The following is an 18335-nucleotide window of genomic DNA, read 5'->3' as shown; positions in this document are numbered from 1 at the left end:
GAGCAGAAGCAGTTAAGTGTATGCCATTTGGAAGGCTCACGTAGCGCCAAAATGAAAGAGAAAGTTATTTGGTAATGTGAGAAACTGGACGGCTGTGGCTTCCAGCAGCGAACGCTGCTCCGAGCACACAGCGAGCTCTCAAAACAAGAAAAAGAAAAAAGAAAAAAGAAAAAAAAAACACCACAACGGGAATCGGACAACAGGATGAAAGGGCAGCTGAGACTTTCCAAAGAATACTTGGTGACTGGGAGAGAAGGGAGAAGGAAAGGGTTGGGACTCGTGGGGACGCCAAATTGGCCGTTCAGGCTCTGGAGGGAGGACCCGGTCTTAAGGGACACCTCCCACTTCCCAATCAGTCCTGCCCAACCCTTTCCCGGGTTTCATTTCTGGTTCCTCCGCCCACCCTTTCTCCGCCCCTTGCCTCTGGGAGGAAACAGGTAAAACACGGAGAACTGGGTCTTACTTCAGGAGCCGTTCTGAGCATGCGTCTCTCCCCGTTCCGCGCAGCCGCAATAACTTCCGCTGTAACCGGTACCGCCCATTTTCGCTTTGGAGGAGCGTTTGCTCTGAGGGCAGCTGAGGCTGCCCTAATTGACCACCTTTCCTGTGGGCCCCCGCTCTCCAGGCACTGTAGGAGAAGTCTCGCGAGATCGCCTTCGGCAGTCCCCGGCGGCGCCATCTTTGTGCCTGGCGAGCGACGGCACCCGACGAGAGTCCTGAAGCCGGCGGTTCGCTTGCCAAGCTCTCGCTGAGGCCGGATCCAGGAAATACGAGGCGGGCCTCGGTGGGAGGGACGCACGGAGGGAGGAGGGAGGGAAGGAAAGGGGGCGGCGGCGGCGGCGGCGGCGGCTCTCACCAGACCGGGCCCCGCACGGCGCGCACCCGAGGGGGGTCGGGCGGGGAGGCGGCGCCAGCCCGGACCCCCCCGCGGGAGCAGGCGGCGGGCGAGAAGGCGAGGCAGCGGCAGCAGCAGACAGGGAGCAGCGGCTGCCGGGTGAGTGTCCCCAAGAAGGGCCCGGCACCTGTCCCAGTCGGGGCGTCGGGGGTGGCCCCTGGGTCGTCTCGGTGACCCAGCGCCCGGGCGCTAGGTGTGCGCTCGAATGCGGGCGTCCCGGGGGCTCGGCTCGGCCTGGGGTTGCGGCGGACACCGGGAATTGCGGGGCTGCTGGAGGTCTGCGCAGGGCCTGGCGCGCCCGCCCCAGACGCCCTGGGAGGCCGAGGAGAGAGGGAGTGGCCGGGGGCCTTGCTTGGCCTTCGCCCCCCAAGCAGAGGGGATGATGTCCTTCCTCGCCGCACCCTGGACATTGCGGAGAGTGAACGTCGGTGGACGGGCTTCAAGCCCCAGCAAGGCGTTTGCCGAGGAGGACTAATCAGCATCAAGGTTGAGTCTCTTGAGGCTATTGAGAGATGTGGGGGAAGGTTAGTAGTAATAGTAATTGTTCTAAACGGGGGGTTGCAATTGGTGGCAGGTGTGGAGTAAGGCGAAAACCTGGTGTCCGTTTTTTGTTTTGTTTTGTTTTAAAAAACAAAGATCGCACCAACAGTCCTCTGAGGTCCGACAACAGATTAGTTATTCCCGGTTGGAGTTGTGTAGTTTAGTCTTGTGTGCCAGCTCATTAAAAAGGGCGTAAGAAACAGGAATTGGGACGTTGGGATGAGGGATAAGGTGGGTTATCAAGTAGGCTGCATATAAAGTCAAAAGTTCATAAGTGTTGATAAAAAGCATTTTTGTCTTTACGGAAATTTAATTTATTTAAATTGCTTAAGAATACTTGTCACCTTTGGTCCAGACGGGTTGTCAGTTCCATGTGTTCTTCAGTGACGTTTGTCAATCCGACAATAATTTTGGCATGCGATCTATTTAGTTCTGGTTTGTGAAAGAACAAGAATGAATGAGAAAGAAGAACAATTTGACAAAGTTAGCTTCTTCTCCTCACTTTCTCATTTTAGAAGAATAAAGGGATTTATTGTTTTCTTTGCCTTCTAAACGTTTTGCAGTCGTACACCAGAACGTTTGTGGGAAGAAACAAACGTGTCAATCAAGAAAAGGCTTTTGAGATGAGAGGTTAGCTTTTAACAGTATTATTAAAGGCATCGTCACCCATGGTAAATTTTGTGATGATGTGAAGAATGCAAGCAAATCCACGTACACATTTTCAAGCAGTGTCACATAGGAAGTTTTTCAACTTTAGTCCCCTAGCCCCATTTGCTTACCACTGGCTTAATCAAAGGAAAAGACTTCCGTGAAGATAAATATTAAATATATGAGTTTCATCTTTATATTGGACAGAACAGAATAATTTATGTTCTGTCACTCTGAATTTTCTTTCACGTGTTGATTTGACACAGCCTTCTCAGTTACGTATATTTTTCATTGGCATATTCTGTGCAGCGTGTGTTGCAGCTAAGGAAGCTGGTATTTTGTATATTCAGGCACTGGGTTTGGTGGGTTACCTATAGCTCTCCTGTGCAGGTAACATTATGCCTGTTGTACATATAACCGCACTAACCTCCCGTATTCTTCAGTAATTTTCCTCAGGAGGTTATATAGCTGGAAAATTGCAGACCTAGAGCCCACATTCATGTGTGTCTGATTTTAGAATGTGGGCTTTTTCTACTATACCCTGCAGAAGTGTGTGTGCTAAGTGATAAAAATTTCATGAAATGGAAATTTTTGTTACAAAGAAACCTTTCAGTTCTGTCGGTAATCTTGAAAGATTTCAGTGCTCTTGGTTGAAGATAATCTCAAGGTTTTGGGTTTTTTTTTTTCCCTTCTTTTCAGACGTGTTCATTTTCTAGCCAGAGGTAACATTTTAACAGAAGTCTGCTGATTAGTAAGGATTCCCAGTAGCCGGTAGTGACCTATGTGAAATTCAGATGTTTTCAGTAACTTTGCCTCTAGTTTCAGCATGCCAGAATACTTCAAAGATCAAATATTTCGTTTATTCTGGTCCTGCATAGTTTTTCAAATTACATTACTAAAATAAAATACCAACTATTTCTAGGGTTTGAATTTGCTTTATCATAGCTTGGAGGTATATACACACACGCACCCACCCACCTACCTTCTCCAACAAGTGGAGTATCTGATAACAGGCGCTGTTTTTCTTCTCTTTAATTTAGTCCAGAGGTTTTGGGGGTTTTTTTGTTTGTTTTTTAAAAAAATTTTTTAATGTTTATTTTTGAGACGGAGAGAGACACAGCATGAACGGGGGAGGGGCAGAGAGAGAGGGAGACACAGAATCTGAAGCAGGCTCCAGACTCTGAGCCATCAGCCCAGAGCCCGACGCGGGGCTCGAACTCACGGACCGCGAGATCCTGACCTGAGCCGAAGTCGGACGCTTAACCGACTGAGCCACCCAGGCGCCCCAGTCCAGAGGTTTTGGATCCACTTTGTCGTTTGCAGAAAATGTGGCAGCTATTCTGGGATCCAGTATGATCTTCTGTGGGGCTAAGGGGTGAAAAACCTTCCCGGTTCCCAAGCAGTATCTGAGATGTCGGTGAAACAGCAGGAACATCTTGCCAGTGCATGGCCGATGGTCATTTTTGTCCTCTGATGGTCTCTGTTCTTGCATCTTTGATGTGCTGCTGAGTTTGCCTCCTGGCCATTATCTCTGCTCAGGAGAGATTTCAACTGGAAGGGGAGCAGCTAAAATAACACGGGGGAAGGAGGATGCGAAGTGTCTGGCACTCATCCTCCAGCAGGTCATTTCGTTAGGTTTACCTCTTAATTATCCCTGGTGGGGAGTCGTGGGAATTTGATTATGGAGTTTGGGATTTACGGGGCCGTCCTTTAAGAAGTAACTTGTTTGGGGGGACCTGCGGTTAAGTAGCCTTGTCTGATGGAAACGTGGGCATTAGAGGCTGGTGGTAGAGTCTGAAGTCCTGTGCTCCTCAGGATGCATCTGTGTGTATGGGTTTGGAGCTTTGCTTGAAATAGTAACTTTCAGTCCTGCCAGGCAGTGTTTGGTCTGAATGAGCAAGTTTTTCATTATAGTTATACTCCCAAGAAAGAGTTAACTATCCTTCCTTATTTGTGAAGGTAATTACTCATGATATTTGGGCTATTGGGGTGAAAAAATTGACAAATGATAAAGTAACTGAATGCTCACTCAGTAAACAAAAAAGCTTTTTCTGAAATGATTTATAGTGCCACTGTACAAAAAAAAAAAGCACCAGGAAATTATCTCATATGTATTTCGAAGTATATTTTCATATCTTCCACATAATAAACCTCAATCTATTACTATGGCCACAAATACTTGTTTATTTAAAAGTGAAATGGACCTGATGAAATACTGGAAACTGTCAAAATGAATTAATCCTAAATATTTGAGAACGGTGATTATAGTTTAATTCGTTGGCAATTCTATTGACTTATTTGGCCCTCCTCCACCATCCCACTTCCTGTGCCAAATTTCCCTAGGTTCCTTCCTCTCTTTTTACTACTAGTTGTTCCTGCTGGTACCTGGGAGCCCTTAGCCCCCTTGGTTCTAATTGTCCCTGAAGTCGTTGGCAGAGTGCATGCTGACAAGGAGGAAAACAAAACTCCCCTAGGTCCACTCCCCTTCTCCGAATCCCTGTGCTCTATGGGATCAAGAAGGACCTGGACAAGACCCCTTAGCGAACCTCCTCCATCCTTTATTGAAAAGGAGAGTGAGAGTAGCCAGAGTGAGAGGGGCAGTGTCAAGATCTTTGCCACCGTTTCTCTTTTTCTTTTCCTTCCCTCTCTTAAGCATGAAGAAGGAAGGTTTGTGAAAGCTCATCTGCTCCAGGAGTGGGCCCTGCTCTCTTGTCCTCTTCTGTCACCCACCCTGACCCTCACACTTTTCTCTTGCCCCTTTTTGCTGCCATCCCGCCCTTCATCCTGCTCTCCCGAGTAGGTCCTCCCTTCCATATCCCAGGATCTCCTCCCGCCGCAGCTCTGCCTTTTTGTCCTAACTCGGAAGCCTCGTGCACTGCCAACTGCCATCTTCCCTGCCTTTTCTCCTGCTCTGCCTTGATTGTGGAAGCCTGGGCCTGTGGTCCTGGGGCGGGGGGGTGAAGAATTGGTTGCTACTGGAGGGCTGAGTGGGGCAGGAGTAGTTGGTTTTATTCTAAAGGCGATTGCAAAATGAGTTTTCCCAGAGAAGCGTTGCCCGTGCAGGTTTGGTATTTTATTATACTTCGGTAACCTTATGGGTGTTTTAGTTTTTGTGGACTGGTTTGGAATCCTGCCACAAAGACCTTTGTTTGCTGGGAAGTCAAGTTCTGAGATTCAAGTAGATGATTTAGGAAATCCGTGTGTGCTCTAGAAGTTGTTGGGGGTTGCGTGCTTTTTGTTAATTACTCAGTGGGATGGTATGGAGCACACCTTTTCGCTGTCCACATTAGATGTGTTGTGCAGATCAGGTGGCTCTTCTGGGAGATAAACAGATAGCCTTTTTAGATGTTCAATGAAGCAGTTTTGAATTCAAGCACATGTTTTGAAATACAGTTGTTCAGTCTATCCCAGGTTAATATTTGTTCTCAAAGCAGATGTTACAGTGTTGTGGAAAGAACAGAGTTTTGCTTTGTCATAAAAGCCGTATCTTGTTCCCACTATCTCTTGTTGCTGTTTTGAAACTTTTCAAGGGTATTTGAACTGTAGCAGTTATTTTAGACCCGTTTACTTAATGGTAAACCGGGACTGTGTTTGTTTTACCTGAAGGTTTTAAAATAAAGTTTTATTAGTCTGTTGTTGGAGTTCCATGCCGTTACCACTGTTTGCAGTGTTCGGACAAGTGAGGGATTTCGAAGTGTTAAAAGCAAAGCAGAATACATTTTAAATTTGTTCTGTATAAATGTGTTCAGTCTTGGCTTGGTTGAAAGATGTATTTCTACTGAAAGGCAAGATAGGTCTCTTTCTCTCTCTCTCTCTTTTTTTTAAATCTCCAAATCACTCTTGTTTTAAAAATGGAGTAAGCACCCTTTATTTCAGAGTTTGCCAGATTATTTAATTATACCCAGAGCGCAGTGGTTAAAAACATCTCTGGGGTAAAATGCTCGAATGTTCAAATCTTACTTTTGACACTAGCTCTGTGATCTTAGGCAAGTTGCTTAATCACTGACCTGTTTCCTCATTTTTGAAATTGGGGTAGTGTAATATTTACCTCACAGGGTTTTTGTGAGGATGAAATGAGCCAGACAGAGGATGTATCGTGCATATTTACAACATAACTAGCAATGGTAAAGACTCAAGAAGAGTCAGTTTTTCGTAGTACACGGTCATCCTCATTGTCGCTACTGCTATTACTAACTTCTGAGGTGAGACCCCTTCTGTGCTGGATGTGTGTGTCTGTGTGTGTGTGTGAGTGAGGGAGAGGGAGAGAGAGAGAAAGAAAACATTTGTGTATTTGGTAGTAATTTTTAAAAATTATTTATAAAGTTAAAAAAATTTTTTTTAATGTTCATTTATTTTTGAGAGAGAGAGACAGTGTGAGCAGGGGAGGGGCAGAGAGAGAGGGAGACGGAATCGGAAGCGGGCTCCGGGCTCGGAGCTGTCAGCACGGAGCTGACGCGGGGCTCGAACTCACAAACCATGAGATCATGACCTGAGCCAAGGCCGGACGCCCAACAGACTGAGCCACCCAGGCGCCCTTTATTTGTTTCTTTTAGTGGGAGAGAGAGCGCGTGAGTATGGGAGAAGGGCAGAGGCAGAGAGAGAGAGAATCTTAAGCAGGCTCCATGCTCAGTGTGCAGCCTGACGCAGCTCTGGATCCCCTGTCCCTGGGGTCCCATGAGACTTGAGCTGAAGTCAAGAGTCGGATGCTCAACCAACTGAGCCACCCAGGCGCCCCTGGGTAGTCCTTTTTAGCGCAAAGCTGATGGAGGGGGGCGGGGAGAGCAGCATATTAACTGCTGGATACATCCAAAATTGGCTGTAGTGTAGGAAATGCGTAAAATATTGAGCTAATTTCTTTCAGTAACACCATTCCTATTATGTTAAGTATAAGAAACTGTGCCGCCTTGATATATGAGCAAAACTGGATTGTGTGAGTAACTGCAGTGTCTTTTATTAAAATTCATTTAATTATCTCGGCATCTATAAGGCCAAATTCTGTGTGGAGGGAGCCTGTTTCTAAATGGTCCATTTATAGGACTATTTTTTTGCAATTCATCACCATTTTCTCACAGAGATAATGTCACGTAAGGCCTTCAGATTCCCAGGCCAGTCCCACATATCTGAATTTGAAGACTGATAGTGGTATACAAACTAACTTCTTTGTATAACAGTGTCTCAACAAGAGTCTGCATCGAGTGCAGGAGGTATTGTAAGATTATGAATACAATCTTGAAGATGGGATGGGGGAGTCACATTCCTTCAGGATCCTAGCAAGGACTCCCAAGTCGTGGGCAGAGGGCTTGCTTCTCTAGTGGATGCAGAGGACGGGGTGAGTAGTGGGACCTAGTCTCTAGAAGGCCGAACTTTTTTCCTGGTGTGGGTCTTCAAAAGGCTGCTTAGTATAGCGGTTGCCCTCAAACCTCTGTTCCTTCACTTACAGAACTTCTCTCATCTGTAGATTGTACTTATTAGTACTGTACTGCCTACCTTATAGGTTCTTGGGAGGGTTCGGCGTGGTAATATATATAAAGCACTTAAAATACCAGCTAGCCCATAGGCCAGTGCACAAGTAATGTTACACGTATATTTATTATTAAGTGTTACTGTGTTACAGCCTCTAAAATACCCCTCTCTGCTTGGCTGTCCACTGCCTCTGTCTTCTATACTTAAATAGTATTGTTCCCCCTTTCCACCGAGAAATGGTTTCATAGCTTTTCATTTTCATACCTGCCTAACGTAAGCATCTTTTTTTTTCTTTGAAGCTTTTCCAGGCTTTATCTAGTAATATTGGAAAAATAGGTAACACTTTTTTAAAAAGTCTTTTTTCATAAATGTGCCCATCTCACCTGTTTAGGCCTTGTGAAGATACTGACTGGACATTTTGATTGTTTTAGAATTGATGTAAAATGTCTCAACTTTTAGTAGTTTTTGCTGTCAAAATTTTCTTTTTCAGTAAGCTTTTTATTTTGAAATAACTTTAGATTTGCGGAAAAGTTGCAAAGACGGTACAGAGTTTCCATATACCCTTCACCCAGGTATACGGAATCATGGTATATTTGTCAAAACTAAAGACATTAACATTGGTACATTTCTATCAACTAAACTGCAATTTTATTTGATTTCATTAGCTTTTCCAGTAATGTCCTTCTTCTGTGCCAGGATCCAATCCAGGATACCATGTTGCATTAGTTGTTAAGTCATTAGAAATTTTTTTTTTTTAATGTTTATTTTTGAGAGAGAGAACCCACGAACTGCGAGATACGACCTGAACCGAAGCCGGAAGCTCAACCGACTGAGCCACCCAGGCTCCCCAATTGTTAAGTGATTTTTTTTTTCTTTTTCTTTTTTTTTTTTTTTTTTTACATTTATTTATTTTTCAAGAGACATAGAGAGACAGAGCCACCCAGGCACCCCTGTTAAGTCACTTTTAATGTTTGTATTTATATCATTAAGACCTCCCATTTCTTCAGTGAATAAGTGTCTGTGGCCCTAAAACCAGGTTGTGTATTAAGTTTTCTGCAGATCTTCGGAAGGCCAGGCGTTTCCCTGGGGATTGCAAGTGTAGGGATACATCTTGGTGCTGAACTTTATAGTTTGAAATAAAAAGAGAGTGTCCTATGATAGTGAAAAGAATGCTATGGAGATAGAGTGGAGACCAAAGCATGTATAGAATTTAAAAATATGTTTTTACAGGACTAAATGGGTTGTTGTATGCATACACTTTTGATGGAGTTAGCTTCACAATGACAAGCCATTCTTTTCCAGCTGATAAAGTTGGGGTGCCTCGGTGGTTCATTTGGTTCAGCGTCCAACTCTTGAATTTGGCTCATCATCCCAAGGTGGTAGGATCGAACCCCATGTCAGGATCCTGGTTGAAATTCTCTCTCTCTCTCTCTCTCTCTCTCTCTCTCTCTTTCTCTTTCTCTTTCTCTTTCTCTCTCTCTTTCTTTCTCTATTTCTCTGCCCCTCCCTGCTCATGTTCTCTCTCTCTCTGTAAAATAAAAAAAATTTAAAAATGTTAAAGTTACATAGAAAGCATACTTTCTTCATATTGGATATAGAAGGTAACTGGAATGAATTGTAGAAGTTAATTTTTTAAAACTGATTTAATAAGAAAATTAATATTAAGTTAGTACAAAAATTTATTGTCACAGATTTAGCACTTTTTTTTTTTTTTTCCACTGTGTACGGATTTCAGGTTATGATCATTATTGGTTCTTTTGGTCTTTTTCAGGGACACTTTATGCTATAGGTGCCATTGTCATTCTAAATGACGACGCATGCCACACAGAGTTATTTCGTGTAAACAGAAAGTTATCGGTTGGTTGCACATCGTGAACTTTACTTTTAAAAAGTCTTATCTTTTCTGCTCCAGAAATAGCTTTTGGCTATAAGTCTTGGATGGCACAGAAATTAATTTTGAGTTGGTAACACTTGGCTGAAAATGTTTAAATTGAATATAGCCTTATTGAGGGACACTGCCAGTAAACAAATTCTCTTGCTGGGTGGCAGTCCTCTAGAACTTAAATTGGGAGAGTGATGAACTTAATTAAATAACTTTGTTTTTACTTAGGGAGAGCTGTTTCTGACCTTGGACAAATCGCCCGACTCAAAGGAGTTTGTTTTCTTCATTTATAAAATTAGATTTGACTATAGGTGTGAGTCTGTTAGTTGATTTCTAACATTTCAAAGACCTTCTTACTTAATAAAAATATCAAGTGGCTTGTCTTAGATCTGTATGAACCAATACTACTCACTAAGTCTAGATACAAATCAATTTACCTTTTTGGATTGGAGTAGTATCAAACCAATTTTACTGTAAGTTTGAGAGTTCCTAGCTGGTTTGGCACCTCTGTGAATACTTTTTGCTAGTTAGCATGTTGTCTGATACCTGCTTTTGAAGTTCTTGTTAGTTATTTGATTTCTTTGCCCTGAAGCAGTGAACTTCAGACTTTTTTACTCCCCCATCCTTTAACAGATTTTGAAAAATAAGTACTCCTTCATACTTAAAAAAGAACTTATTAAAAGTTCACTAAATGTGCAGAAAGCATATGTCAGTGGTAAACAGCTCAGTGAATTTTTACCAAGCACACTTTTGTCCCAGATCAAGAAAGTGAACATTATCAGTCATGTAGAAGCTCCTCTGTGTGCCTGTCTGATCACTTACTACCCCACACCCCCAGTCATTTCCCTGACCTTTTTTTTTTTTTTTTAAATAACCGGAAGTTTGTACCTTTTACTTTCCTTCACCATTTTCCTGACATTTAACATCATATAGTTTTGCCTACTTTTGTGCTTCATATAAATGGAATCCTAGTATACTCTTGGGCAACATTATGAATGTGGGACTTATTTATATATTGTGTATAGTTGTGTACTGTATCAGAGAGTGTGATAAGATTGGTTTTATTTCTTCTTTAAACTTATGATAGAACTGAGTCCTGAAGCCATTTAGACCTAGAGTTTGCTTTGTCAGAAAGGTTTTAAGTACAGATTGAATTTTTAAAGTAGTAGTAGTATACTTCAGGGTTTTTTTGTTTTTTTGTTTTTTTTTAATTGAGGTATAAACATAACCTATAACATACCAGTTATTTATTTATTTAAAAAAGTTAATGTTTACTTTGGAGAGAGAGAGAGACAGAGACAGAGACATTGCATGAGTGGGGGAGGTGCAGAGAGAGGGAGACCTAGAATCCGAAGCAGGCTCCAGGCTCTGAGCTGTCAGCTGAGAGCCCAGTGTGGGGCTTGAACTCACGAACCCTGAGAACATGACCTGCGCCAAAGTCAGACGCTTAACCGACTGAGCCATCCAGGCGCCCCGTATAACATACCAGTTTAGTTCCAGGCCCACAACACAATGATTCCATATTTGTATATATTGCAAAATGTTCACCACAATAAGTTTAGCTAACATCTGTCACCGTACATAGTTATTACTCTAATTTTTTTTCTTTTGATGAAGACTTTTTTTCAAAACTCTTTATTTATTTTTGAGAGAGAGAGACTGACTGAGGCCACAGGTAGGGGAGGTGCAGAGTGAGAGGGAGACACGGAATCTGAAGCAGGCTCCAGGCTCCGAGCTGTCAGCACAGAGCCAGATGCGGGGCTCAAACCCACAAACCATGAGATAATGACCCGAATTGAAGTGGACATTGTAACTCACTGAGCCACCCAGGTGCTCCACTTTTGATGAAGACTTTTCAGATTTACAGTCTTAGTAACTTTCACGTGTACACTACTGTATTATTAACTATCGTTGCCATGATGTACATTACATCCCCACGACTCATTTATTTTATAACTGGAATTTTGTACCTTTAACCTCCTTCATCCATTTGCCTACCTCTACTTGCTGTATGTGGCAGCCTCTATTCTAATCTGTTCTCTGTATCACTGAGTTTTGTTTTTTTTTTTAAGATTTTACATATAAGTGAGATCATATGGTATTTTACTTTCTTTCTTGGCTATTGTAAATAATGCTGCAGTGAATACAGGAGTTAGTGTTTTTTCTATTTTTGGGTAAATACCCAGAAGTGGAATTGCTGGATCATATGATAGTTCTATTTTTAAGTTATTGAGAAACCTCCAACCTCTTTTCCATAGTGGCTGCTCCATTTGCATTCCCACCAACAGTAGATAGGGTTCCATTTTCTCCACATCCTTGCCAGCACTTGTTATTTTTTGGGTTTTTTTTTTTGATATTAGCCATTCTTTTTTTATTTTTTAATGTTTATTTATTCAGTATTTATTTTGAAAAAAATTTTTTTAACATTTATTTATTTTTGAGAGTGAGAGAGACAGCCTGAGCGGGGGAGGGTCAGAGAGAGGGAGACACAGAATCTGAAGCAGGCTCCGGGCTCTGAGCTGTCAGCGCAGAGCCCGACGCAGGGCTTGAACTCAGGAACCGTGAGATCATGACCTGAGTCAAAGTCAGATGCCCAACCGACTGAGCCACCCAGGCGCCTCTATTTAGTATTTATTTTGAAAAAGAAAGAGAGAGAGAGAGAGAGAGAGAGAGAGAGAGAGAGAGAGAGAGAATCCCAAGCAGGCTCTGCGCTGTCAGCACCCAGAGCCTGACATGGGACTTGATCTCATGAACCACAAGATCATCACCTGAGCCAAAATCAAGAGTTGGATGCTTAACCAACTGAGCCACCCAGACACCCCAACATTAGGCATTGTGACAGGTGTGAGATATTATCTCATTGTGGGTTTTTTTTTCCATTTTTTTCTTTTTTTGAAGTAACCTCTGTGCCCAATGTGGGTATCAAACTCATGACCCTGAGATCAAGAGCCATGTGCTCTACCAACTGAGCCAACTTGGTACTCCTCATTGTGCTTTTGATTTGCATTTCCTTGATCATTAGTGATGTTGAGCATCTTTTCATGTAGCTTTTGGCCATCTGCATGCCTTGTTTAGAAAACTGACTATTCAGAACTTCTGCCCATTTTTAAATTAGGTTGTTTGTTTTTTTACTGTTGAGTTGTAGGAGTTCTTCTCAGAGATCTGATTTGCAAATATTTTCTCCCTTTCAGTAGGTTGTCTTTTCATTTTTGTTGATGATTTCCTTTGCTCTGCAGCAGCCTTTTAGTTAGGTGTAGTCCCGCTTGTTTGCTTTGCTTTTTGTTGCCTTTGCTTTTGGAGCCAGATTGAGAAAAATCATCACCAAGACTGATGTCAAGCTTATTACTGCCTATGTTCTCTTCTAGAAGTTTTATGGTTTTGTGTGTTATATGTTCAAGTCTTTAATCGATTTTGAGTTCATTTTTGCATATGGGGTAAGATAGTGATCCAGTTTCATTCTTTGCCTGTAGCTGTCCAGTTTTCCTGACAGACGTTATATTTTTAAAATTTTTTTAAAAGTGTTTATTTTTGAGAGAGAGAGAGAGAGAGAGAGAGAGAGAGAGACAGAGACAGAGCATGAGCGGGGGAGGGACAGAGAGAGACAGAGACACAGAATGTGAAGCAGTCTCCAGGCTCTGAGCTGTTAGCGCAGAGCCCGACGTGGAGCTCAAACTCACTAACCGTGGGATCATGACCTGAGCTGAAGTTGGACACTTAACTGACTGAGCCACCCAGGTGCCCCATTCTTTTTTCTTTTCTTAATTTTTTTTTTTCATATTTGTTTATTTTTGAGAGAGAGAGACAGAGTGTGAGTGGGGAAGGGGCAGAGAGAGGGAGACAGAATCTGAAGCAACCTGCCAAGAGATTATCAAAGAGACTCTCCTTCCTTCCCTGTGTGTTCTTGGCTCCCTTGTCATAAATTAATTGACCATATATGCTTCAGTTTATTTCTCAGCTGTCTATTCTGTTCTCTTGGTCTGTGTGTTTGTTTTTATGCCAATACCATACGGTTTTGGTGATTATAGCTTTGTAATATAGCTTGAAATCCTGGAGTTTGATGCCTTCAGCCTTGTTCCTTTTTCTCAAGATTGCTTTGGCCATTTTGGGGTCCTTTTGAGGTCAGTCCTACACATTTTAGGATTGTTCTATTTGTATGAAAACTGCCATTGGTATTTTGATAGGGATTGCATTGACTCTGTAGATTGCTTTGGATGGTTATGGACATTTTCACAATATTCTTCCGATCTATGAGCGTGGAAGATCTTCCCGTTTATTTGTGTCTTCCCTTTCTTTCATCAGTGTCTTACAGTTTTCAGTGTACAGGCAGGTCTTTCACCTCTTTAAATTTTTTCCTACATATTTTATTCTTTTTGATGTAATTGTAAATCGGATTGTTTTCTTAATTTCTCTTATAGTTTGTTATTAGTTAATAGAAATGCAACAGATTTCCGTGTATTGATTTTGTTTTCTGCAAGTACTGAATTCGTTCGTTAGTTCTAACAGTTTTTTGGTGGAGTCTTTAGGGTTTTCTCCATATAATATCGTGTCATCTGCAGATAGTGACAAGTTTTTACTTTTTCCTTAACAATTTGAATGCTTTTTATTTTTTTCTTGCTTAATTGCTCTGCTAAGATTTCTGATACTATGTTGAATCAAAGTGGTGAGGGTGGGCATCTTGTGTTGTTCCTGATCTTAGAGGAGAAGCTTTGAGCTATTTACCGTTGGAGTATGATATTAGCTGAGAGCTTGTCATACATGTCCTTTGTTATATTGAGGTGTGTTCCCTTTATACCCACTTTGTTCAGAGTTTTTATCATAAAAGGATGTTAAATTTTTTTTTTTGCACCTATTGGGATGATTATATGATTTTTATCCTTTATTTTCTTAATGTGATATATAACGTTGGTTTATTTGCATTCTTGTGTGCCTGGAATAAATCCCATTGATTCTGGTGTATGGTCTTTTTCACGTATTGTTGAATTTGGTTTGTTAATATTTTGTTGAGGATTTTGCATCTATGTTCATCAATGATACTGGCTTATAGTTTTATTCAGTTGTGGTGTCCTTGTCTAGTTTTGGTATCAGAATAATGCTGGCCTTGTAAATGAGTCTGGAAGTGTTCTATTTTTGGGGGGAAGAGTTTGAGAATGATTGGTGTTCTTTGAATGGTAGAATTCGCTAGTGTCACTGTCCTGGCGTTTTGCTCATTGGGAGGTTTTTGATTATCAATTCAATCTTCCTAGTAATTGTTCCACTTATTCTTTCATGATTCAGTCTGACAAGGTTGCATGTTTCTAGGAATTTATCCATTTCGTCTAGGTTTTTCAGGTTGTTTGCATGTAATTGTTCATTGTAGTCTCTTATGATCCTTTGTATTTCTGTGGTATCTGTTGTAATGTATTCTTTGATTTCTATTTTTATGTATTTGAGCCCTCTTTTTGTTGTTGAGTCTAGCTAACGGTTCTCTATTTTTTTTCGCAGAACCAGCTCTTAGTTTTATTGATCTTTACTGTTGTTTCTTTTGTCTTTATTTCATGTGTTTCTGGTTTGTTCTTTGTTATCCTTCATTGTCCTGAGTCTGCACTTGCCCTCACCCTGTCCCAGTTCCTTGAGATATGTTAAGCTGTTTGAGAGCTTCCTTTTTTCTTTTCTTTTCTTTTCTTTTCTTTTCTTTTCTTTTCTTTTCTTTTCTTTTCTTTTCCTTTTCTTTTCTTTTCTTTTCTTTTCTATTCTTTTTTCTTTTCCTTTCCTTTCTTTTCTTTTGTTTTCTTTTCTCTTTTTTAAAAATATATATAGGTATTTGTTGCTTTGAACTTTTCTGTTAGAACTGCTTTTGCTGCATTGCATAAATCTTGGTATATTGTATTTTACATTTTCATTTGACTCGGTACTTTTTTAAAAAGTTTTTATTTAAATTCTAGTTAACATACACTGTAGTATTAATTTCAGGTGTACAATATAGGTCACTGCTTCCATGCGTCACCTGATGCTCATCACAAGTGCCCTGCTTAATCCCCACCACCAATTTCACCCATCCTTCCATCCACCTCCCCTCTGGTAATCATCAGTTTGTTCTCTATAATTAAGAGTCTGTTTCTTGGTTTGCCTCTCTCTCTTCTTTTTTTTCCTTTGCTCATTTGTTTCTTAAATTCCACATGAGTGAAATCATAAGCTGTTTGTCTTTCTCTGATTTATTTAGCTTAGCATAATATTCTCTAGCTCCACCCATGTCGTTGCAAATGGCAAGATTTCATTCTTTTTTTTTTTTTTTTTTTTTTTATGGCTGAGTAATATTTCATTATATATTCCAGGAACTTCCATACTATTTTCCAGGGTGGCTGTCTGGTTTCCATTCCCACCAACAGTGCAAGAGGGTTCCCCTTTCTTTTCATTCTTGCCAACACCTGTTGTTTCTTGTATTGTTGAGTTTAGCCATTCTGACAGGTGTGAAGTGATACGTCATTGTAGTTTTAATTTGCATTTCTCTGATGATCAGTCATGTTGAGCATCTTTTCATGTGTCTTTTGACATCTGTATGTCTACTTTGGAAAAATGTGTATTCGTGTCTTCTGCCTGTTTTTTAATTGGATTATTCGTTTTTGAGGGTTTTTTTTTTTTTTTTAATGTTTGAGAGAGAGTGCGAGACTGAGCATGAGCAGGGGAGGGGGCAGAGAGAGGGGGAGAGAGAAAATCCCAAGCAGGCTCTGTGCATTCAGTTCAGAGCCCAGCACGGGGCTCCATCCCAGGACCTGTGAGATTATGACCTGAGCTGAGATTAAGAGTCAGACAATCAACTGACTGAGCCACCCAGTTGCCCCTTGAGTATTGAGGGTTTTTTTGTTTTTGTTTTTTCAGTTTATTTTGAGAGAGCACATGCATCTGGGTGAAGGGCAGAGAGAGAGAGAATCCCAAGCAGGCTCCGCACCACCAGTGCAGAGCCTGAAATGGGGCTCAAACCCTCAGACCGTGAGATCATGACCTGAGCTGAAACCAAGAGTTGGACATTTAACCAACCGAGCCACCCAAGTGTTCCAGATGTTGAGTTTTATAAGTTATATTTTGGATACTAACCCTTTATCAGGTACATCATTTGCAAATGTTTTCTCCCATTCAGTAGGTTGCCTTTTAGTTTTATTGTTTTCTTTGCTGTGCAGAAGTTTTTGTTTTGATACAGTCACCAGAATTGTCTTTGGCTTTTGTTTCCCTTCCTCAGACATATCTAGAAAGAAGTTAACTGTGGCTGATGTCAAAGAAGTTACTGCTTGTGTTCTTTTCTAGGATTTTTGTTGTTTCAGGTCTCATGTTTAGGTTTTTTATCCATTTTGAATTCATTTTTGTGTATGGTGTCAGAAAGTGGTCTAGTTTCATTCTTCTGCCTGTTGCTGTCCACTTTTCCCACCACCATTTGTTGGAGAGACTGTCTTATTCCCATTGGGTATTCTTTCTTGTTTTGTTGAAGACTAATTGTATAATTGGGGGTTCATTTCTGGGTTTTCTATTCTGTTACATGGATCTATGTGTCTGTTTTGTGTCAGTACCATACTGACTTGACTACAGCTTTGTAATACAGCTTGAAGTCCGGAGTTGTGACGCCTCTAGCTTTGCTTTGCTTTTTGAACATTGCTTTGGCAATTTGGGGTCTTTTGTGATTCCATACAAATTTTAGGGTGGGTTGTTCTAGCTCTGTGAAAAATGCTGGTGGTAATTTTGGTAGGGATTGCATTAAATGTGTAGATAGCTGTCTCATGGTATTTTTTTTTTCTCTTTTGAGTTCTTTGTTGACACATTACTTCAGTATTTGTGAATTTGCTGTTTTTGTTATTGCAGTTGGTTTCTAGTTTCATACAATTGTAGTTGGGAAAAGATGCTGAATATGGCTTTATTTCTTCTTATAACCATTTGGTAAATCTCATATTTATTAAAATTTGTTTTAGCTGAAGGTCCAAATGTATTGGCATTACGGTTATTCTCTTTTATCATTTAATGTGTACGGATGGCTTAGTGATAAAACTCCCTTTTATTTTTTATTTTTTTTAAATAGATTTGAGCGTACAATGTAGTGGTTTTTAATACATTCACACAGTTGTCCACCATTATCATAAGCAATTTTAGAACATTAGCATTCATTCCCTATTATCTCCCAGCCCCTTCCCTCCTCATCAGTCCTAGGTAATTACAAATCTTTTTTGCCCCCTATAGATTTGTTTCTTCTGAAATCTTCATATAAGTGGACTCATACAATATGTGCTACTTTGTGACCGGCTTCTTTCACTGAGCATAATGCTAAGTTTCATCTGTATTGTAGCATGTGTCAGTTTTATATTTTTATTGCGAGAAAATAGTACACTGGGTGGATATATCATTTTATTCATTCATCAGTTGATGGACATTTGGGTGGTTTTTACTTTTTGGCCATCATGAATAATGCTGTTATGAACATTCATGTACAAGTTTTTGTCCAAATGTATATTTTCATCTCTCGGGTATTTTTCATTCTTAGTACTGAGTAAGTGTATCTTTTCCTGCTTTTTAAAAATAATTTGCATGGGGAGGTTTAGCAATTAATAGTAATTTTCCCCCAAAAAACCACTATATTTTATTAATATTTGCTTTTATGTGCACTATTTCCTTTTACTTCTTTAGGGTTTATTTTGCTTTTCTTACTGCTTAACAGTGGTAGTTAGGTATTAATTCGCAACCTCATTTCCAACACAGGGATTTAAAACTATCATTTCATGTTCAAGTATTGCTCTACCTGAATCCCATAATTTTTGATAGGTAATATTTTCATTATTTCACATCATTTTCTAATTTCCATTGCAGTTTCTTCTTTGATCAGTGAGTTATTGAAAACTGTACTTCTTGGACCGTATGGGTGGCTCAGTCAGTTAAGCATCTGACCCTTGA

At 40.8% G+C, this 18335-nt stretch overlaps 1 protein-coding gene across 7 annotated transcripts in view; it reads left to right on the top strand.

The window, feature by feature from the left end:
* Positions 1–862: 862 nt before the first annotated feature.
* Positions 863–18335, top strand: part of TAB3 (TGF-beta activated kinase 1 (MAP3K7) binding protein 3) — an 89560-nt gene continuing 72087 nt past the window's right edge. For 6 of the 7 annotated variants that reach the window (XM_023249431.2, XM_023249433.2, XM_023249432.2 and 3 more), the window contains exon 1: positions 863–994. The gene's annotated coding sequence lies outside the window, so the exon portion shown is untranslated. Of the gene's footprint in view, positions 995–1041; positions 1420–18335 lie in introns of those variants that run through there. The other variant, XM_019823716.3, reaches the window with a different exon arrangement.

This window comes from Felis catus, chromosome X (genome assembly GCF_018350175.1).
Source record: "Felis catus isolate Fca126 chromosome X, F.catus_Fca126_mat1.0, whole genome shotgun sequence".
Classification (NCBI taxonomy): domain Eukaryota; kingdom Metazoa; phylum Chordata; class Mammalia; order Carnivora; family Felidae; genus Felis; species Felis catus.
Note: the sequence above shows the minus strand (reverse complement) of the source record. Positions and strands in the feature narration are given on the sequence as shown.